The sequence below is a fragment of the Saccostrea echinata genome, unplaced genomic scaffold, assembly GCF_033153115.1.
Source record: "Saccostrea echinata isolate AGI-Se365-2 ecotype Australia unplaced genomic scaffold, CSIRO_AGI_Sech_v1 ptg000054l, whole genome shotgun sequence".
Taxonomy (NCBI): domain Eukaryota; kingdom Metazoa; phylum Mollusca; class Bivalvia; order Ostreida; family Ostreidae; genus Saccostrea; species Saccostrea echinata.
The window spans coordinates 19,475,960-19,499,821 of NW_026889803.1; the positions used below are offsets into that span (position 1 = coordinate 19,475,960).

The window sequence follows — 23,862 nt, forward strand, 5'->3', positions numbered from 1 at the left end:
ACATAAGATGACTTGAAGGTTTGAATATAACACGATGAGTCGGACGTTTTAAAAGGCAAAGATCTATAGTGAGTGAAAGGAGCCTACATTTTTCCAAAATTTTCCTCAGAAAAGGTATTTTTGGCCTCTTCTTTCAAATGATATTAAATTGAATATATATTTATATGGGTATTAGGATTACTCTTCAAATGATAATTTCAAATCTATTGCCATGAAAATGCTTCAATTTATACATAATTCAATATTATAGCTGTAAAGTACTTATGACGTCATAATGGATTAGTTCAGCCATGCAACAGTTCATTCTGTGACCAGGTAAACAGTTCTGACTGTTTCATGATGTGCAAAAAAGTTAAAATGAATCAGGAAACAGTTCAAAATGCCCAATTACAATTTATATAGTAGGTTAGGTAATAATAGGTGCTGGCCGATTAAAGATCCCTCACTGCTCAATGGCCCTGAGTGCCGAGTATAGGTCAAAATTTGCAGCTCTCCACCGTCAAGTGGTGGCGTCTCCATATGAATGAAAAATTCTCGAGATGGACGTTAAACAATAAACAAACAAACACACCCCTGACCCAGGGGTTATTAATTTCAATTTTTTGAAGAGGCATCCTTGAGAATCCTTATCCTGCAGTTCGTTTGTCTGCTAACTTTCCAGGGACAGGGAAGAAGATTTTCAAAGAAATATTGCATTATCACTATATTTCATTTTCATTGTATACATGTATTCCACAGACATGCCCCGACATTAACACTCTAATCCTGGGTGACAATTTTCACAATTTTGAAAGTAGCATCCTTGCTCATCATAACCATGTATTTAGTTCATCTGCTAAGTACTCAGTAGCAGAGAAGATTTTCAAAGAATTCATGCACTTTCACTCTATTATCAACAGTCCCCCCTTTCCACAGAACCCCTTAGTGGGGCTATATATTCCACAATTTTGGAAAAGGCAAATTACTTATCATAACCATGTAGTTAGTTTGTCTGCTAAATTCCAAGGGATAAGAGAAGATTTTCAAAGAATTGATGCATTTAAACAATATAAAAAATAGAGCCCCTCTCGTAGACCTTGGGCACGTTTTACAAAAAAAAAAGAAAAAAAAGAGGCCCAAGGGCCTTAACGGTCACCTGAGTATAATACTGACAACAATTTAGAGGATCCATAGAGTATAAAATGAACTGAAAGGTGAAGCTTTGTTTCCCAAAAGCAAGAAAAATAGGGTGATCAGGATCAACAATATTATTAGTCTAGTATTCATTAACAGTTCATAAATTAGGTTCTAATCTGTTCCCCGTTTATCACTCTCACCAGACAGTATGTAAACAAACTATCAGTGCTTCTGTACTCTTTTAATTCCTTGTTGAAATCTCTTACATTGGCCTCCCTTGGTTTTTGATGAACATTTAATAAGACAAGTTATTTTTGTCTCATTTTTATTTATCTATAATTTACAAGTCTACCTGATCATTAAAACTATGAAAGTACTTTTTGTATTATACAATAAGAATTCTTACATAATTCTCCTATTCTATTAACCTTTCAAGTACATTATTTACAGTGATTAATTATCACAAATAAATGGCAAAGGGGAATAACTCCTCTCAGTAGAATACAAATTAATAGAGCCCTGGCCTGGACCAGAACACTTGACCAAATGGTCCTGATGTTCAAAAATCTGGTAAAAATACCCTTCCTTATTAAAACTTTTACTCTTTTTGCCTCTGATATGCCCAGGTGCAGAGAAGATTTTTAAAGCATTAATGCATTTTCACTCTATAATTAATAGAGCCCCGCCCTAACATCAGAATCTCTGACCCAGGGGTCATGAAATTCACAATTTTGGAAGAGGCATCCTTGCTTATCATAACTATGCATTTGTTTAAATAATACCTAGGAGCAGAGAAGAAAATTTTCAAAGAAATAATGCACTTTCACTGTATGATCTATATAGCCCCGCCCTAGCACCAGAACCCCTGACCCTGGGACTATGAATTTCACAATTTTTGTAGAGTCACTCTTGCTTATCATAACTATGTATTCAATTTGTTTCAATAATACCCAGGAGTAGAGAAGAAGATTTTCAATGAAATAATGCACTTTCACTATATGATCTATATAGCCCCGCCCTAGCACCAGAACCCCTAACCCTGGGGCCATGAATTTCACAATTTTGGTGGAGTCATCCTTGCTTATCATAACTATGTATTCAATTTGTTTCAATAATACCCATGAGTAGAGAAGAAGATTTTCAAAGAAATAATGCACTTTTACTATATGATCTATATAGCCCCGCCATAGCATCAGAACCCCTAACCCTGGGGCCATGAATTTCACAATTTTGGTGGAGGGCTCAGTGCTTATTATAATCATGCCAACAGTTTGACTGCTTGATGTCCAGGAGTAAAGAAGAAGATTTTTAAAGATTGCATTAATTTTGATGGTTTTGGCCCCACCCCTCAGGCCCCAGGGGGGCAGGGTCCACGAATTTCAAAATTTTTGTTCCCCTTCACCCATAGATGCTATATGCCAAAATTGGTTGAAATTGGTTTGCTGGTTCCAGAGAAGAAGCTGAAAATGTTCAAAAGTTTACGACCGAAGGACGACGGACGACGCACGACAACGGATGAAAAGAGATAGCAATAGGTCACCTGAGTGACTCAGGTGACCTAAAAAAAAAACAAAACAAAAAAAATACGCCTAAGATCAAAGGTTTAAGTTGATTGTAAAATTTTACAGAATTGATAATTCTGTTTGAAATTCCTAGCTTAAAATTATCTTGTTAAATTCGTTTTAAAACGATTAAAACCATTTTTTAACATTTGTAATAAAGAGAGTGATAAGCATAGTTAAATTTTGGTCTTTTGTAAAACGGGCCCCAGAACCCCTGAACAAGGGACCATGACATTCACAATTTTGGAAAAGGCGCCCATGCTCATCATAACTATATGCTTGGTTTGTTTGCTTAATACACTGGAGCAAAGAAGATTTTCACAGAAATAATGCATTTTCACTATAAAATCACTATTAAATCAATAGAACCCCCTCCCGCAGTACCCCTCGCCCGGGGGGGGAGGGGGGTCTCAAACTTCACAATTTTGAAAGAGGCACCCTTGAATTGAAGTGATATCACTCATTCGAATAGGTGATATCACCTTTTCGAGATGAATAGGTGATATCACCTATTCGAATAATTGATATAACCTATTCGAATAGGTGATATCACCTATTCAATTGGAATGAGTGATATCACAAACTGGAATAGGTGATCTCACCTAATTGCAATTCTTACATTATAAAATAATGAATGCTCCCTTCCTCAAGACTATCTAGTTTTCCATTGGCCCCAAGAAAATTTGGGCTGCCCATTTAATCCAAAACATTTTAAAGACTTTATGTTATCGATCCCTGTAAAGATATATAAATTGCACTCGCAGATTAGTTTTGCAAAATTTATTGATAGTTTCTGAGTTCTCTCAGTTATGATTATTCGTGTTCAAAAAGAATGAATTGTATAAATCTTGTCACCTGACTCACGAGATTTTTCGATAACATTAACAAATTATAAACTAAAGTGAAAGTAAACGAGGCTTTCAGAGTCTCTAGCCTTGAGAGGAGTTTTATTTCATAAATAATTTGAATAGATGATATCACCTTTTCGATTAAGTGATATCACCATTTCAATATGATAAGGTGATATGACCTATTCGAATAGGTGATATCACCAATTCAGAAGCTGAGTAGGTGATATCACTTATTCGAATAGGTGATACTGGTATCACCAATTGAATAGGTGATATCACTTATTCGATTAGGTGATATCACCTATTTGAATAGGTGATATCACTTTATGGCAGTAAATACCGAAACGGCGCCTCAGAGAGGAAACTGAAAATATTGGAATGTTTGCGACGGACGAAACAAATAGCAATAAATTAAATGAACTTAATACAACATTGAGTACTTCGAGACCGGTCCTTTGGCTGAGACCGTATTTAAAAACCGAGGTCCCGTGTCGTAGAAGATGCTGGCACGAAAAAGATCCCTCACTGTTCAATGGCCCTGAGTGCCGAGTATACGTCAAAATTTGCAGCTCTCACCGCCAATTGGTGGCGTCTCCATATGAGTGAAAAATTCTGGAAAGGGACGTTAATCAAAGAACAAACAAACAAACACATTAAGTAAATTCGTTATAAATGACCCCCCCCCCCCCAACCGAACAAGCATCCACATAGGAACACTAACTTTATCGGATTTTTTTTTTTTTTTTTTAGATTTTGGAATCTCGGAATCTCTCTCTCTCTCTCTCTCCCTCTCTCTCTCTCTCTCTCTCTCTCTGTATTACAAACTCAAAGCACGATTAGAAAGGATATACACTTCTTTCATGAATCTATAGTTATTATTTATATTTAAGGTATCTTCAACCCCATGTGACATCATAGGTTTTGAGCTTCGTGGATAATAAGAATGATTCTCATTAAAAAAAATTGCTTTCATTTGGTGTAATAGAAATATTGTAAAAATATCTTTCAATAGTATATTTCTTTTATAGTTTGTCAATAGTAAAGAAAAAAGTTTGGCAAGGGCAATTACTTCTACTTATGTTTTTTTTTCATACATGTCCATAGTTATACTTCTAATTGAAAATTTCCCTGATACTAGTATTAAGAATTTAAATATATTTATAAAATAATAGTTAAAATTTAATATAATGATTATTTCGTAAATTCAAGCCGTTTTTAAGCATCTTTATTAAGGTTGTTTACCGAAATGTTCCATATTTACATTTATATATATATGCTTATATTTTAATTTATGTCTGACATCTTTAAAAAAAATGTTGCCTATGTATTTTATAATATCAAACAAAAGTTTTTAAAAAATATTTCTACTTTGAAAAAAGGTTTTGGATTTTCCTTTATTAAATATAGATATTATCTCTACATATTTATGGAGGATGAATTCTAAAATTAGAAGAACATTTCGTTTTAAATTATATATATTGATATCTTCTATATTTTGGATATCATCTTCCACTTTTTTTAAAATCCCCTGCCCCCTTCCCCTTTTTTGAAATTGCCGGATTCGTCTAAAAAATGGTGAACAACCTATCAACCCGAATTACTTACCACGCACATGTACATGTATTCAGTTTATTTCTAGTTGACAGATTATTTAATTTTTATGAAATAATACTTTTCTAAAATGACCATAAATGAACATGAAATTTCAAAAATGGATAAAATTACAATTATTGAAATATGTATCAAAATATTAAACAAAGTGACAATCACTTTTCTCAATGATAACTAAAACATGTACGTCATATTGCAATGCTGTGAGGAATTTTAATTTCAATAGAGATTGGTTCATAGTAGTTCATTCATTGATGGAATCATAGGAGTTCATTCATTGATTCATTGTCTAGTATTCCCTTAAGGTGTTTAGTGATGCCTTTACAGTTAAAGAAAAAGGTTTACAGAACTGAAAAAATATATTATGTGACATATCCACCGCAATAAAAATATTAAAAGTTGTAATATCAAGAGACTAGTGTTTTAAAATGTTCTTGTGTATATTAAATAAAATGTCTCCAAGCCCGATGTTTATTCACTTAGTATTACATGTGGTAGCTAAACACAGTTTCGTATAAAATCCAGGGGTTTTCCCAGAGAGAAGAATAATGGGAAGGGATTTGCCTGCTATTTATAGGAGGTCTATATATAGTAGCCCTAAAAACTGGAGAGCTATATCTCGGAAACTAGAGATGGTACCATCACCATTTTTTCACAGAAGTGGTAACTGACCACTAGTAGCCTCCCCGTAAAGTCTCAGACCCCTGGACAGGGGACTTCGATGTCCCCGAGCCCGATGTTTATTCATATAGTATTATATAGAGGCCTAAAAACTGGAGTTCTATATCTCGGAAACTAGAGATGGTACCATCACCATTTTTTCACAGAAGTGGTAACTGACCACTAGTAGCCTCCCCGTAAAGTCTCAGACCCCTGGACAGGGGACTTCGATGTCCCCGAGCCCGATGTTTATTCATATAGTATTATATAGTAGGCCTAAAAACTGGAGTTCTATATCTCGAAAACTAGAGATGGTACCATCACCATTTTTTCATAGAAGTGGTAACTGACCACTAGTAGCCTCCCCGTAAAGTCTCAAACCCCTGGACAGGGGACTTCGATGTCCCCGAGCCCGATGTTTATTCATATAGTATTATATAGAGGCCTAAAAACTGGAGTTCTATATCTCGGAAACTAGAGATGGTACCATCACCATTTTTACACAGAAGTGGTAACTGACCACTAGTAGCCTCCCCGTAAAGTCTCAGACCCCTGGACAGGGGACTTCGATGTCCCCGAGCCCGATGTTTATTCATATAGTATTATATAGTAGGCCTAAAAACTGGAGTTCTATATCTCAAAAACTAGAGATGGTACCATCACCATTTTTTCATAGAAGTGGTAACTGACCACTAGTAGCCTCCCCGTAAAGTCTCAGACCCCTGGACAGGGGACTTCGATGTCCCCGAGCCCGATGTTTATTCATATAGTATTATATAGAGGCCTAAAAACTGGAGTTCTATATCTCGGAAACTAGAGATGGTACCATCACCATTTTTTCATAGAAGTGGTAACTGACCACTAGTAGCCTCCCCGTAAAGTCTCAGACCCCTGGACAGGGGACTTCGATGTCCCCGAACCCGATGTTTATTCATATAGTATTATATAGTAGGCCTAAAAACTGGAGTTCTATATCTCGGAAACTAGAGATGGTACCATCACCATTTTTTCACAGAAGTGGTAACTGACCACTAGTAGCCTCCCCGTAAAGTCTCAGACCCCTGGACAGGGGACTTCGATGTCCCAGAACCCGATGTTTATTCATATAGTATTATATAGTAGGCCTAAAAACTGGAGTTCTATATCTCGGAAACTAGAGATGGTACCATCACCATTTTTTCATAGAAGTGGTAACTGACCACTAGTAGCCTCCCCGTAAAGTCTCAGACCCCTGGACAGGGGACTTCGATGTCCCCGAGCCCGATGTTTATTCATATAGTATTATATAGTAGGCCTTAAAACTGGAGTTCTATATCTCGAAAACTAGAGATGGTACCATCACCATTTTTTCACAGAAGTGGTAACTGACCACTAGTAGCCTCCCCGTAAAGTCTCAGATCCCTGGACAGGGGACTTCGATGTCCCGGAGCCCGATGTTTATTCATATAGTATTATATAGTAGGCCTTAAAACTGGAGAGCTATATCTCGGAAACTAGAGATGGTACCATCACCATTTTTTCACAGGAGTGGTAACTGACCACTAGTAGCCTCCCCGTAAAGTCTCAGACCCCTGGACAGGGGACTTCGATGTCCCCGAACCCGATGTTTATTCATATAGTATTATATAGTAGGCCTAAAAACTGGAGTTCTATATCTCGGAAACTAGAGATGGTACATCACCATTTTTTCATAGAAGTGGTAACTGACCACTAGTAGCCTCCCCGTAAAGTCTCAGACCCCTGGACAGGGGACTTCGATGTCCCCGAGCCCGATGTTTATTCATATAGTATTATATAGTAGGCCTTAAAACTGGAGTTCTATATCTCGGAAACTAGAGATGGTACCATCACCATTTTTTCATAGAAGTGGTAACTGACCACTAGTAGCCTCCCCGTAAAGTCTCAGACCCCTGGACAGGGGACTTCGATGTCCCCGAGCCCGATGTTTATTCATATAGTATTATATAGAGGCCTAAAAACTGGAGTTCTATATCTCGGAAACTAGAGATGGTACCATCACCATTTTTTCACAGAAGTGGTAACTGACCACTAGTAGCCTCCCCGTAAAGTCTCAGACCCCTGGACAGGGGACTTCGATGTCCCCGAGCCCGATGTTTATTCATATAGTATTATATAGAGGCCTAAAAACTGGAGTTCTATATCTCGGAAACTAGAGATGGTACCATCACCATTTTTTCACAGAAGTGGTAACTGACCACTAGTAGCCTCCCCGTAAAGTCTCAGACCCCTGGACAGGGGACTTCGATGTCCCCGAGCCCGATGTTTATTCATATAGTATTATATAGTAGGCCTAAAAACTGGAGTTCTATATCTCGAAAACTAGAGATGGTACCATCACCATTTTTTCATAGAAGTGGTAACTGACCACTAGTAGCCTCCCCGTAAAGTCTCAAACCCCTGGACAGGGGACTTCGATGTCCCCGAGCCCGATGTTTATTCATATAGTATTATATAGAGGCCTAAAAACTGGAGTTCTATATCTCGGAAACTAGAGATGGTACCATCACCATTTTTACACAGAAGTGGTAACTGACCACTAGTAGCCTCCCCGTAAAGTCTCAGACCCCTGGACAGGGGACTTCGATGTCCCCGAGCCCGATGTTTATTCATATAGTATTATATAGTAGGCCTAAAAACTGGAGTTCTATATCTCAAAAACTAGAGATGGTACCATCACCATTTTTTCATAGAAGTGGTAACTGACCACTAGTAGCCTCCCCGTAAAGTCTCAGACCCCTGGACAGGGGACTTCGATGTCCCCGAGCCCGATGTTTATTCATATAGTATTATATAGAGGCCTAAAAACTGGAGTTCTATATCTCGGAAACTAGAGATGGTACCATCACCATTTTTTCATAGAAGTGGTAACTGACCACTAGTAGCCTCCCCGTAAAGTCTCAGACCCCTGGACAGGGGACTTCGATGTCCCCGAACCCGATGTTTATTCATATAGTATTATATAGTAGGCCTAAAAACTGGAGTTCTATATCTCGGAAACTAGAGATGGTACCATCACCATTTTTTCACAGAAGTGGTAACTGACCACTAGTAGCCTCCCCGTAAAGTCTCAGACCCCTGGACAGGGGACTTCGATGTCCCAGAACCCGATGTTTATTCATATAGTATTATATAGTAGGCCTAAAAACTGGAGTTCTATATCTCGGAAACTAGAGATGGTACCATCACCATTTTTTCATAGAAGTGGTAACTGACCACTAGTAGCCTCCCCGTAAAGTCTCAGACCCCTGGACAGGGGACTTCGATGTCCCCGAGCCCGATGTTTATTCATATAGTATTATATAGTAGGCCTTAAAACTGGAGTTCTATATCTCGAAAACTAGAGATGGTACCATCACCATTTTTTCACAGAAGTGGTAACTGACCACTAGTAGCCTCCCCGTAAAGTCTCAGATCCCTGGACAGGGGACTTCGATGTCCCGGAGCCCGATGTTTATTCATATAGTATTATATAGTAGGCCTTAAAACTGGAGAGCTATATCTCGGAAACTAGAGATGGTACCATCACCATTTTTTCACAGGAGTGGTAACTGACCACTAGTAGCCTCCCCGTAAAGTCTCAGACCCCTGGACAGGGGACTTCGATGTCCCCGAACCCGATGTTTATTCATATAGTATTATATAGTAGGCCTAAAAACTGGAGTTCTATATCTCGGAAACTAGAGATGGTACATCACCATTTTTTCATAGAAGTGGTAACTGACCACTAGTAGCCTCCCCGTAAAGTCTCAGACCCCTGGACAGGGGACTTCGATGTCCCCGAGCCCGATGTTTATTCATATAGTATTATATAGTAGGCCTTAAAACTGGAGTTCTATATCTCGGAAACTAGAGATGGTACCATCACCATTTTTTCATAGAAGTGGTAACTGACCACTAGTAGCCTCCCCGTAAAGTCTCAGACCCCTGGACAGGGGACTTCGATGTCCCCGAGCCCGATGTTTATTCATATAGTATTATATAGAGGCCTAAAAACTGGAGTTCTATATCTCGGAAACTAGAGATGGTACCATCACCATTTTTTCACAGAAGTGGTAACTGACCACTAGTAGCCTCCCCGTAAAGTCTCAGACCCCTGGACAGGGGACTTCGATGTCCCCGAGCCCGATGTTTATTCATATAGTATTATATAGAGGCCTAAAAACTGGAGTTCTATATCTCGGAAACTAGAGATGGTACCATCACCATTTTTTCACAGAAGTGGTAACTGACCACTAGTAGCCTCCCCGTAAAGTCTCAGACCCCTGGACAGGGGACTTCGATGTCCCCGAGCCCGATGTTTATTCATATAGTATTATATAGTAGGCCTAAAAACTGGAGTTCTATATCTCGAAAACTAGAGATGGTACCATCACCATTTTTTCATAGAAGTGGTAACTGACCACTAGTAGCCTCCCCGTAAAGTCTCAAACCCCTGGACAGGGGACTTCGATGTCCCCGAGCCCGATGTTTATTCATATAGTATTATATAGAGGCCTAAAAACTGGAGTTCTATATCTCGGAAACTAGAGATGGTACCATCACCATTTTTACACAGAAGTGGTAACTGACCACTAGTAGCCTCCCCGTAAAGTCTCAGACCCCTGGACAGGGGACTTCGATGTCCCCGAGCCCGATGTTTATTCATATAGTATTATATAGTAGGCCTAAAAACTGGAGTTCTATATCTCAAAAACTAGAGATGGTACCATCACCATTTTTTCATAGAAGTGGTAACTGACCACTAGTAGCCTCCCCGTAAAGTCTCAGACCCCTGGACAGGGGACTTCGATGTCCCCGAGCCCGATGTTTATTCATATAGTATTATATAGAGGCCTAAAAACTGGAGTTCTATATCTCGGAAACTAGAGATGGTACCATCACCATTTTTTCATAGAAGTGGTAACTGACCACTAGTAGCCTCCCCGTAAAGTCTCAGACCCCTGGACAGGGGACTTCGATGTCCCCGAACCCGATGTTTATTCATATAGTATTATATAGTAGGCCTAAAAACTGGAGTTCTATATCTCGGAAACTAGAGATGGTACCATCACCATTTTTTCACAGAAGTGGTAACTGACCACTAGTAGCCTCCCCGTAAAGTCTCAGACCCCTGGACAGGGGACTTCGATGTCCCAGAACCCGATGTTTATTCATATAGTATTATATAGTAGGCCTAAAAACTGGAGTTCTATATCTCGGAAACTAGAGATGGTACCATCACCATTTTTTCATAGAAGTGGTAACTGACCACTAGTAGCCTCCCCGTAAAGTCTCAGACCCCTGGACAGGGGACTTCGATGTCCCCGAGCCCGATGTTTATTCATATAGTATTATATAGTAGGCCTTAAAACTGGAGTTCTATATCTCGAAAACTAGAGATGGTACCATCACCATTTTTTCACAGAAGTGGTAACTGACCACTAGTAGCCTCCCCGTAAAGTCTCAGATCCCTGGACAGGGGACTTCGATGTCCCGGAGCCCGATGTTTATTCATATAGTATTATATAGTAGGCCTTAAAACTGGAGAGCTATATCTCGGAAACTAGAGATGGTACCATCACCATTTTTTCACAGGAGTGGTAACTGACCACTAGTAGCCTCCCCGTAAAGTCTCAGACCCCTGGACAGGGGACTTCGATGTCCCCGAACCCGATGTTTATTCATATAGTATTATATAGTAGGCCTAAAAACTGGAGTTCTATATCTCGGAAACTAGAGATGGTACATCACCATTTTTTCATAGAAGTGGTAACTGACCACTAGTAGCCTCCCCGTAAAGTCTCAGACCCCTGGACAGGGGACTTCGATGTCCCCGAGCCCGATGTTTATTCATATAGTATTATATAGTAGGCCTTAAAACTGGAGTTCTATATCTCGGAAACTAGAGATGGTACCATCACCATTTTTTCATAGAAGTGGTAACTGACCACTAGTAGCCTCCCCGTAAAGTCTCAGACCCCTGGACAGGGGACTTCGATGTCCCCGAGCCCGATGTTTATTCATATAGTATTATATAGAGGCCTAAAAACTGGAGTTCTATATCTCGGAAACTAGAGATGGTACCATCACCATTTTTTCACAGAAGTGGTAACTGACCACTAGTAGCCTCCCCGTAAAGTCTCAGACCCCTGGACAGGGGACTTCGATGTCCCCGAGCCCGATGTTTATTCATATAGTATTATATAGTAGGCCTAAAAACTGGAGTTCTATATCTCAAAAACTAGAGATGGTACCATCACCATTTTTTCATAGAAGTGGTAACTGACCACTAGTAGCCTCCCCGTAAAGTCTCAGACCCCTGGACAGGGGACTTCGATGTCCCCGAGCCCGATGTTTATTCATATAGTATTATATAGAGGCCTAAAAACTGGAGTTCTATATCTCGGAAACTAGAGATGGTACCATCACCATTTTTTCATAGAAGTGGTAACTGACCACTAGTAGCCTCCCCGTAAAGTCTCAGACCCCTGGACAGGGGACTTCGATGTCCCCGAACCCGATGTTTATTCATATAGTATTATATAGTAGGCCTAAAAACTGGAGTTCTATATCTCGGAAACTAGAGATGGTACCATCACCATTTATTCACAGAAGTGGTAACTGACCACTAGTAGCCTCCCCGTAAAGTCTCAGACCCCTGGACAGGGGACTTCGATGTCCCAGAACCCGATGTTTATTCATATAGTATTATATAGTAGGCCTAAAAACTGGAGTTCTATATCTCGGAAACTAGAGATGGTACCATCACCATTTTTTCATAGAAGTGGTAACTGACCACTAGTAGCCTCCCCGTAAAGTCTCAGACCCCTGGACAGGGGACTTCGATGTCCCCGAGCCCGATGTTTATTCATATAGTATTATATAGTAGGCCTTAAAACTGGAGTTCTATATCTCGAAAACTAGAGATGGTACCATCACCATTTTTTCACAGAAGTGGTAACTGACCACTAGTAGCCTCCCCGTAAAGTCTCAGATCCCTGGACAGGGGACTTCGATGTCCCCGAGCCCGATGTTTATTCATATAGTATTATATAGTAGGCCTTAAAACTGGAGAGCTATATCTCGGAAACTAGAGATGGTACCATCACCATTTTTTCACAGGAGTGGTAACTGACCACTAGTAGCCTCCCCGTAAAGTCTCAGACCCCTGGACAGGGGACTTCGATGTCCCCGAACCCGATGTTTATTCATATAGTATTATATAGTAGGCCTAAAAACTGGAGTTCTATATCTCGGAAACTAGAGATGGTACATCACCATTTTTTCATAGAAGTGGTAACTGACCACTAGTAGCCTCCCCGTAAAGTCTCAGACCCCTGGACAGGGGACTTCGATGTCCCCGAGCCCGATGTTTATTCATATAGTATTATATAGTAGGCCTTAAAACTGGAGTTCTATATCTCGGAAACTAGAGATGGTACCATCACCATTTTTTCATAGAAGTGGTAACTGACCACTAGTAGCCTCCCCGTAAAGTCTCAAACCCCTGGACAGGGGACTTCGATGTCCCCGAGCCCGATGTTTATTCATATAGTATTATATAGAGGCCTAAAAACTGGAGTTCTATATCTCGGAAACTAGAGATGGTACCATCACCATTTTTTCACAGAAGTGGTAACTGACCACTAGTAGCCTCCCCGTAAAGTCTCAGACCCCTGGACAGGGGACTTCGATGTCCCCGAGCCCGATGTTTATTCATATAGTATTATATAGTAGGCCTAAAAACTGGAGTTCTATATCTCGAAAACTAGAGATGGTACCATCACCATTTTTTCATAGAAGTGGTAACTGACCACTAGTAGCCTCCCCGTAAAGTCTCAGACCCCTGGACAGGGGACTTCGATGTCCCCAAGCCCGATGTTTATTCATATAGTATTATATAGAGGCCTAAAAACTGGAGTTCTATATCTCGGAAACTAGAGATGGTACCATCACCATTTTTTCATAGAAGTGGTAACTGACCACTAGTAGCCTCCCCGTAAAGTCTCAGACCCCTGGACAGGGGACTTCGATGTCCCCGAGCCCGATGTTTATTCATATAGTATTATATAGTAGGCCTAAAAACTGGAGTTCTATATCTCGGAAACTAGAGATGGTACCATCACCATTTTTTCACAGAAGTGGTAACTGACCACTAGTAGCCTCCCCGTAAAGTCTCAGACCCCTGGACAGGGGACTTCGATGTCCCCGAACCCGATGTTTATTCATATAGTATTATATAGTAGGCCTTAAAACTGGAGTTCTATATCTCGGAAACTAGAGATGGTACCATCACCATTTTTTCATAGAAGTGGTAACTGACCACTAGTAGCCTCCCCGTAAAGTCTCAGACCCCTGGACAGGGGACTTCGATGTCCCCGAGCCCGATGTTTATTCATATAGTATTATATAGTAGGCCTTAAAACTGGAGTTCTATATCTCGAAAACTAGAGATGGTACCATCACCATTTTTTCACAGAAGTGGTAACTGACCACTAGTAGCCTCCCCGTAAAGTCTCAGACCCCTGGACAGGGGACTTCGATGTCCCCGAGCCCGATGTTTATTCATATAGTATTATATAGTAGGCCTTAAAACTGGAGTTCTATATCTCGGAAACTAGAGATGGTACCATCACCATTTTTTCACAGGAGTGGTAACTGACCACTAGTAGCCTCCCCGTAAAGTCTCAGACCCCTGGACAGGGGACTTCGATGTCCCCGAACCCGATGTTTATTCATATAGTATTATATAGTAGGCCTAAAAACTGGAGTTCTATATCTCGGAAACTAGAGATGGTACATCACCATTTTTTCATAGAAGTGGTAACTGACCACTAGTAGCCTCCCCGTAAAGTCTCAGACCCCTGGACAGGGGACTTCGATGTCCCCGAGCCCGATGTTTATTCATATAGTATTATATAGTAGGCCTAAAAACTGGAGTTCTATATCTCGGAAACTAGAGATGGTACCATCACCATTTTTTCATAGAAGTGGTAACTGACCACTAGTAGCCTCCCCGTAAAGTCTCAGACCCCTGGACAGGGGACTTCGATGTCCCCGAACCCGATGTTTATTCATATAGTATTATATAGTAGGCCTAAAAACTGGAGTTCTATATCTCGGAAACTAGAGATGGTACCATCACCATTTTTTCATAGAAGTGGTAACTGACCACTAGTAGCCTCCCCGTAAAGTCTCAGACCTCTGGACAGGGGACTTCGATGTCCCCGAGCCCGATGTTTATTCATATAGTATTATATAGTAGGCCTTAAAACTGGAGAGCTATATCTCGGAAACTAGAGATGGTACCATCACCATTTTTTCACAGAAGTGGTAACTGACCACTAGTAGCCTACCCTCAAAATTTCAGACCCCATGACTTATGTTTAAATTTTGAATTGCGAACTGCGTTCTGGAATGCAGTTCACTTTTGAATTGCGAATTGCGAACTGCGTTCCAAAATCCGTTTTCAGCCACATTACATTTGTCCGATAATTAGTAAAGGCGTAAAAAGAATCGCCATCCTAGTAAAGAACGTATTTTCTGTCTAAAAAATTTCCATTTGGCACCTTAACTGTACTGCGAAGGATATCAACAGTCTCGTTTGAATTTCTCATCATTTTGCAAGTTTTATGGTCGATACAATGACCTTGTCAGCAAATACGACCTATCATTAAGTTAAATGCTGACTGAGTTTTTCATAGTTATTGTTAGCCCATTATTTACACAATTAATTGTCTTCGGATTTTTCCGTTTTCCCGATCATGACTGGTCGGCAGGGAATGCTCACTCCCTGATCCCACCTCTGATGTTTTGGGAGGTCCGTGTTTGCTCTGCTCCCGATTTGTATTGTCTAAATGTACTTTGAACCTGAATACTCTTCGTTATCTCCATATTTCATCTGAATGAACAGAAATCCGACTTTTAATATATACTTTGTATCTTTCTCAGTATCGCAGTACAAATTGACATTTTTGAGCAAAGTCTAATCCATATAACAAGGACCTTGGAAGGTGTCGGATAAACCTTGAAAAGGTGCTGATTTGAGCTTATTGTGAAATCTAATCTCATGACAATAAAGAATCCATGTTCCTTCTTCAGCTCTTCTTAAGGGTTAACTGATCCACTATCTCACTAGACAGTCTATTTCTTCTTTAATGAAAGATTCCTGTGGAGGATATTTTTTTTCTCCGTGCATAAAGTTGCAATATAGGCGGCGATCTATCTGACGAATTGTGAAGCGATAGTCAACAGAAGATCTTTTTTTTTTCATTTCTTGGCCACCACAAAAGTTCATTTATGTTGGAATGATGTTTTTTGCTTAAATAATTCAAAGCTCGTTTTCTCTTACTACCATTTTCCTTTTCTGAAGAAATGATTGTGAGGATAATCCCGCATAGCATAACATTTGCGATGCGTTTCCATAATAATTTAATGCTGCATAATAAAATGAAAATTTTAAATTTATGTCCTCCAAATATCGCTTAGAAATGCATAAGCATATAATTTTTGAAAGAATGTCCTACTCGTTAAATCAACTTGAACACCGCTAAGCTTGAACAAAGAGAAGTCACTCTGATTTTACTGAGAGTAATAGAACCGCATCTGGTAATGGTACTTTTAATGATGCAAAGTCACATCTAACACAAGTCATATGCAGTTGCAACTCTCTGACACCATAGTTGTTCCTATTTTGGGCTCAACTGAGCCAAAGGCTCTATTAAGCTTTTTCTGATCGAAGTGTGTCCATTTTCCATTTGTCTGTCCGTGTGTCTGTTATCTTTTTACATTTTGACTCCATTTCCAGAGTCATTCGACCAATATCAACTAGGAGTAGATCAACATCAATGTGAGAATTTACATACTAAAAACCTAATTATAAAAAAAACAAACAATGCACTTTTTTAAGAGCAGCAGAACCGTGATCTGCAACAATACCCATTCAAGGCGGTTCAAATCATGGTCTATAGGGATAGAGTGGGGCAACAATATAGATAACCAAAATTTTACACTGGGATATGTAGGGATAAATCTTTAAAAATAATTTTTAGCAATGACAGGGCCATAAAATTATCACTCCATTGTGCATTTAAATTTATTAAGAAATAAATAATCAAGTTATAGTGTCGGGTTTTAAAAAGATTGTAAAAATCCTCTTCTCAAAAATTGGTAGGAATGTTAGTGGGATAAATTCGGCAAAATACTTTAATTGTAGAATGCATCATGGCCAATAAGCCTTTGGGTTTTAGCAATATCCGTACTATAGTACAATCTTATCTTAGATCCTGTAAATCCATTGGTCAGTAATATTGTGCCAATAAAAGCTTGTAGATTTTAAAGTATTGAGAGATCTGAAGAGCAGCACTGATTTTTCTGTAACAACAATGAACTTTGTGACATGTTTCATTAATTTATTTAAGTGATCTAATTTTTGAAATGTAAGATAAAAAATTATTACAAACAACAGTTACAATACGTATATGAAATCCAAAATCTGACGTATACTTCTGATACAAATAAACTTGCAAGTTTAGCAAAGTTTTGAAAAGCTGTTCTTAAGAACAGATGATACAAACTTTTATAAAAAAAATCTTGAAAATAACAATTTTAGTTATGGTTATTTAAGTAAAAAAAAAAATACGTTTTACCGCATAGTTTTTAATTTTTCATTCAAAATTTCACAGTAATGGATTTAAAGTGGCAAAAAATTGTATAGATTAATAAGGATGGTTGCAGAAAAGTAGAATTTTGAACATCATTGAAAGTTTACAATTTCTTAATATTTTAGAAATATATTGTTTGCATCATTTACAACAAAAATAGGTTCAAAATATATACCAAGCGATCTGTCCTTAAGGATCAATAATGAAAACAAAAAAAAATGATGATATATATTTTTTGACTGGTTTTTAATACAAATGACATAATAAATCCCTAAAATAAAAAAAAATGTAGGTTTTCTTTGGTGCTGAAATATGGGACTTTTTGTCATCTTCTATATGAATGAATCTATTCTTTTTGCACACATAATTACATCTTTTTTTTTTTTTTTTACAATTTTTTCCCCCACTATAACTCTGGCAAAAAGTCTGTGTTCGAGTCAATTATTTGAACATACATCTATTAGATATATTGCTGATTTCTAAAGGGGAAAATGTGTATGTTATTAAATACTTGAACTTTCTTGATACATTATATGTTTTCAACAAACTGTATTTCAATGGTGTTATGTCCACCATTATATGTTATTACTTTTATATTGTTCATTATATAACTTTTCACCTCTTGATTTGTTAAATTACATACCCCATATTGGGGCCTCAAGTAAAATAAACAAAACTCCCAGTCTCAAAGAAATGCCTGACTACATAACAAAAACGGATTTATTAACTAATTTAATATTTCACCAAAATTAAATTTTTCTTACTCGATAATCGATAGAAAGGATAGTTACTACAGTGTAGTACTCGAATAATTGAATTTCGTTGACATCCCAACTAAAAACCCACTTTTCCTGATTATTTTCCAATTTTTGTTTTAGTTATGGGATTCAGTATGCTGGTTTCTATACTGGTCATTGGACTAGTATGCACATTCTACACTGCCATCGTAAGTAGACATGATAAACAATGTAACGCACCATGGTTATGTGTTGGAAATTAATCAAACTCAGAAAGACAATAACTACACTGCAGATGGGAGTTTGAAATATGCATAAAAGCAATAGCAACTGCAGTAGGGAAATGGAGTATAAAACAAAACTGTTGAATTGTTATAGGGAGGTTTAAAGGCTGTTATGTGGACAGACGCCTTCCAGATGATAATAGTGTTTGTCGGTCTTATGGCATTAGTGATCAAGGCTACCATAGATGTTGGAGGATTCGAATATGTGTGGGAGACAGCCCAACAAGCGGGAAAAATACAGGCAAACAAGTAACGGTGTATACTAGTGATTGATTTTAAATGAAAAGGAATTTTTATTGTACGAATTACTGTTCGTTCGCTGAATTCAGGGGGAATTAAAATATGCAGTTATAAGTAACGCATCATTTATTATCACTGCTAAGATGTGCATCTGTGTAATTTAGTGTAATGTGTACATTAATTAAGAGTGTCAATTCCTGATAGCGTCTTGTGAATTTCTATTTGCAAAATTTATGATTTCAACTGAATTACAAATACACTAAATTACATTAATTGCATTTATTAATTGTGTAAAATGATTAGATTACAATTTGTTCGGTGTCTTAAAACACTTACCGATACTTTAGTTGGCAAGTTTCGAGTGCAAATGAAGGATTCTGAAAACATACCGGCGATAAATGACTTACATCTTCAAAGAAAAGTTAAACATTTCTGATATTTGAACAGCAGATATGGTTTCTGTCGTTGATTCTTTATTGTGCATATTTGACTCCAAAGTACATTTAATTCCAATATTGTCTATGTTTGTTCACAATGTTTTGACACCAGTGCCATTGTTTCCTTTATTGTCTATGTTTGTCCTCTAATTTTGACACCAGACAGTTTGATTCCTATATTATCTAGGTTTGCCCAAAAGTTTTGACACCAGTCCCTTTGATTCCTATATTGTCTATGTTTGTCATCTAGCTTTGACAACAGGTCCCCTTGTTTCCTATACAATGTATTGTCTGTTTGACCTCTAGGTTTGACATCAGACCGTTTGATTCCTATATTGTCTATGTCCATTATGCTTTGACACTGGTCAGTCCGTTTGATTCCTATCTTTTCTGTTCGTCCTCTAGTTTTGACACCAGCCCGTTTGATTTTTATCATGTTTACTAATATGTTTATCCTGTAGTTTTGACACAAGTCCTATTTGATTTCTATATTGTCTATGTTTGTCCTCAAGTTTTGACAACAGTCCTTTTCATTCCTATTGTATTGTCTATCTTTGTCTTCTAGTTTGGACACCAGTCCGTTGATCCTATGTCTTCTAGTTTTGACACCAGTCGGTTTGATTCCTGTATTGACTATGTATGTCCTCTGGTTTTGACATCAGCCCGTTTGATTTCTATATTGTCTTTGTTTACCATCTAGCCTTAACACCAGTCTGTTTGATTGTTTGTTCTCTGGTTTTGACACGAGTCCGTTTGATTCCTTTATTGTCTCTCTTTGACTTCTACCTTTCACAAGAGTCCGTTTGATTCCTATATTGTCTATGAATGTACTCTAGTTTTGACACCTGTCGTTTCATTTCTGTATTGTTTTGTTTGTCATCTAGTCTCTACACCAGTCCGTTTGATCCCTACATTGTCTATGTTTGTCCACTAGCTTTAACAACAGGTTCCCTTGATTCCTATATTGTCTCTTTTTCGTCTAGTTTTGACACGAGTACGTTTGATTCCCATATTGTCTATGTTTTTCTTCTAGTTTTGACACCAGTTTTGATTCCTATATTGTCTATGTTTGTCCACTAGCTTTAACAACAGATTCACTTGATTCCTACATTGTATTGTTTGTCGTCTAGTTTAGACATCAGTCTGTTTTGATTCCTTTATTGTCTATGTGTGTCCTCTAGTTTAGACATCAGTCTGTTTTGATTCCTTTATTGTCTATGTTTGTCGTCTAGTTTTGACATCAGTCTGTTTTGATTCCTTTATTCTCTATGTTTGACCTTTAGTTTTGACATCAGTCTGTTTTGATTCCTTTATTGTCTATATTTGTCCTTTAGTTTCGACACCAGTCCTTTTGTTCGGCACTCATTCTGGACCTTAGTAATTGGCGGGTTTGTGACTTCAATGACAATCTATGGCAGCAATCAAGCAATGATTCAAAGATACCTCAGCATGGGAAGTTGCAAACGTGCACAGAGGTAAGTTAATAAATTAAGTACACCTTTTATATTTTCAATGCAATACATATCATGCAGTGTGAGTTTCCACTAAATATTTTATGGAATTACATGTACCAACAAAAAATATTCGGCAGTATCGTCTTTACCACTCTGTTGGTGTACCTCGGTCTTCTCTTGTTTGCCAAGTACGGGGACAATGACCCGGTAGGATGCGTCATTCAAAGAAGAGATCAGGTTTGGGACTTTCTTGTGCTAGGAGAATACTAGTACCTGATTTGATTTTTGTTCAGCGGTGACAAATGGAAATGATGGAGAAAATGATTATAAATTCATATTCACTTAATTCGGCTTTTTGAAAATTCCTTAACTTGTCGGTTGATGATGACAAAGTTACCCCCTACAAACGCAACGTCACTTTATAAACCATTCCTAAATTCCTGTTTATGAAATTCTGTAACTTTAAACTTCAGTTGGTGCCGTGGCTTGTTATGGATGTTTTAGGGGATTATGTTGGTTTTCCGGGACTTATGGTAGCATGTATCTTCAGTGCATCTTTAAGGTAAGAATATTTTAATTAATTAAACGTCAATTCAAAAATGTAACAATGTATCAATATGCTAGTTTCTAATGCTCTACCACTTGAGTATTATTTAATAAAATTACAAATGAAGCATTGTTGGTGAGCTAACTGTACAGAGCTAAAGTTAGGAAGTTCTCGCAGCTAAGAGACTGAAATTACTGTATTTTTCATCAAACATTTTCACGTATTTGTTGATAGAATTTCCTTACTTAGATACTAGATATTTCATGTAACACCTTTTTTTTTTTTTAATTTTATCAGTACTGTATCATCAGGAGTTAATGCCCTTGCCTTAACTTTCATGACTGACGTTTACCGGCCTCTTCACCATTACTTTACCAAGACCCCCATCAACGAAAAAAGAGCAACCCTCCTCTCAAAGCTAATCGCTCTGATATATGGGTTTCTAACAATTGGATTGGCCTTTCTGGCGGAACAAATGGGTTCTCTGATTCTGCAGATCGCTCTCAGTATATTTGGAATGGTTGGAGGTCCCTTACTAGGACTTTTTGTGATGGCAATGTTCTTTCCTTGCATTAATTCTTGGGTAGTTTTGATAAAATATTAAATCATTTTTTTTTCAGTTTCATTCATGAATGCCATTCAATTGGGTACTAGTATTTTTGCTTTTAAAAAGACATCAATGAATGCGTATTGAAAGTTTTTACAGAATATAATCTACAATGTTGAATGTATTTACGTGCTAGCTTTGTAACGTTAAAGATATCCCACCTCGATTGTTTCTTTTCTAGGGCGCCGGTATAGGTACGCTTTGCAGTCTGACGTTCACTTTCTGGCTTTCCATCAGCGCAATTATTCACCGACCTTCTCCTCCACCTGTAACTTGTCCAATTAAAAATGCCACTTCCTTTTTAAATTCAACAACTGCTTCCGTTTTAAGCACAACCACCTCATTTTTCCAAACAAGTTCTTCAACAGAATCACAGTCCGATGCCACAGGGTAAAATTGTCTTCGCATAAATCTTCAATATTAATTTTGACTGCATTCACGTTCTTATTTGTGCTTGTTTACCCCCTATTGTTAAAAAAGAATACGTTTATTATTTTTATATATAACTTTTCATTATGATATAATTTGAATTATAGGGAAACCCACAATGAAATATACAACATTTCGTACTTGTGGTACAGTTCCATGGCTGTCATTATCGGCGTCTCCATTGCAATCATCGTCAGCTTGATTACAGGTAAGTATAGATTTTTATTTTTATTTTACATTTTTTCTTTGAGAATACTGTATATTTAACAATTAATGAACAAAATCCTTAATCATAAAAATGAACATTAAATATTACATTTCTGTTCATAATTGGTGTCTGTAGTCATGCTATATTTTCTATATTAAGTTAAGGCCCTCCTTTAAAGCTATTGATATTTTTGTTTTTCCTGAAAAAAAAGATTCATTTGATTAATCAAGAAACATTTTCAGGTGGTACAAGACAAAAACCTGTGGACAGAAGACTGCTGTCGCCGCTTTATCTCTATTTATCTTCATTTGCAGTTCTTAAGGAAGTTCAAAAGGTTTTATTATCATCATATTCTTGTAATAAGTACTAGTATATAAGGAGTTTATACCTATTTTTGTATAGTATTTTATTTTTCAATGAAATTTTAAATACATATGTATATCTTACATTTTACCACTGCTCTTTGTATTTAACGGTTACGATTATGGCCAAGGGTAGGCCCTACTTTAATGACATAATTCATTATTCTAATAGCTAGTTAAAATCCTCTTATGACAAACTTTTCAAAACTAAACTTTAATTCACAGCTTATTTACATTAATTTGTTGTTGTTTTTCATTGTACTTTTAAGTACATGTACGGCGTACATTTTACCGCTACTCTTGGTATCACAAATAAAGGACAGGTTACGATTATGGTCAAGTTTAGGCCCTTCTTTAATGATAAAATTTATTTTGATAGCTAGTTAAAATCCCCTTTTGACATATTTTTCAAAATCAGCACTAAATTTTACAACTTACAAAGGAAGTAGGATTGTGATAGATTTTAACAGTTTCTTTCCCAATCCTAGTGATTTTTGAACGATTTTTTTTTCTCTGGAGAACAGGTCTAATCCTTTCAGAGAGTCATGCTAAAATTGATGAAAATTTAATGAACTTGAGGGAAATCTGGAATAATTTGATTTTTAACCTTTGACCATATTTTGACTCTTAAATAAAGTTAAATGAATAGTCCTAGAATCGCCATTAAAAATGGCTGAAAATGGACTAAGTCTACTATGTATGTTTTTTTGGAAAACTTATAATTACTTTATTTCCACTTTTATTTACTTTAATTTTAAAACAGTCCTAAAATTTGACATGTTTTTTTTCTAATTTCAGGGAGATGAAAAATTTCATGAGAAAAAGGATATTGTTGAAAATGGTATAGCTTCTTTGAACCAAACTATAACTGTAAATACAAAATAAAATTAATCAAAAAACTGATAAATTTTACTACTTTGTTAGATAAAATGCATGAGAGCTGTTAATTTCAATATGTACCCACTTTGTTGGAATAATTTTAGTCGCCAATATTTGAATAACTTATGTGAAGACTGGGTGTGAGTTTGTAATTATCCTTTTAAATATTTCTATTTTCGTACCAAAATAATGTTGCATAGCCAACTTTCACTAAC

The 23,862-nt window shown here is 37.5% G+C and overlaps 1 pseudogene; it reads left to right on the forward strand.

The window, feature by feature from the left end:
* The window catches only part of LOC133204704 (sodium-dependent multivitamin transporter-like), a 31,995-nt pseudogene extending 8,342 nt beyond the window's left edge, over positions 1-23,653 (forward strand).
* The last annotated feature ends 209 nt before the right edge of the window (positions 23,654-23,862 follow it).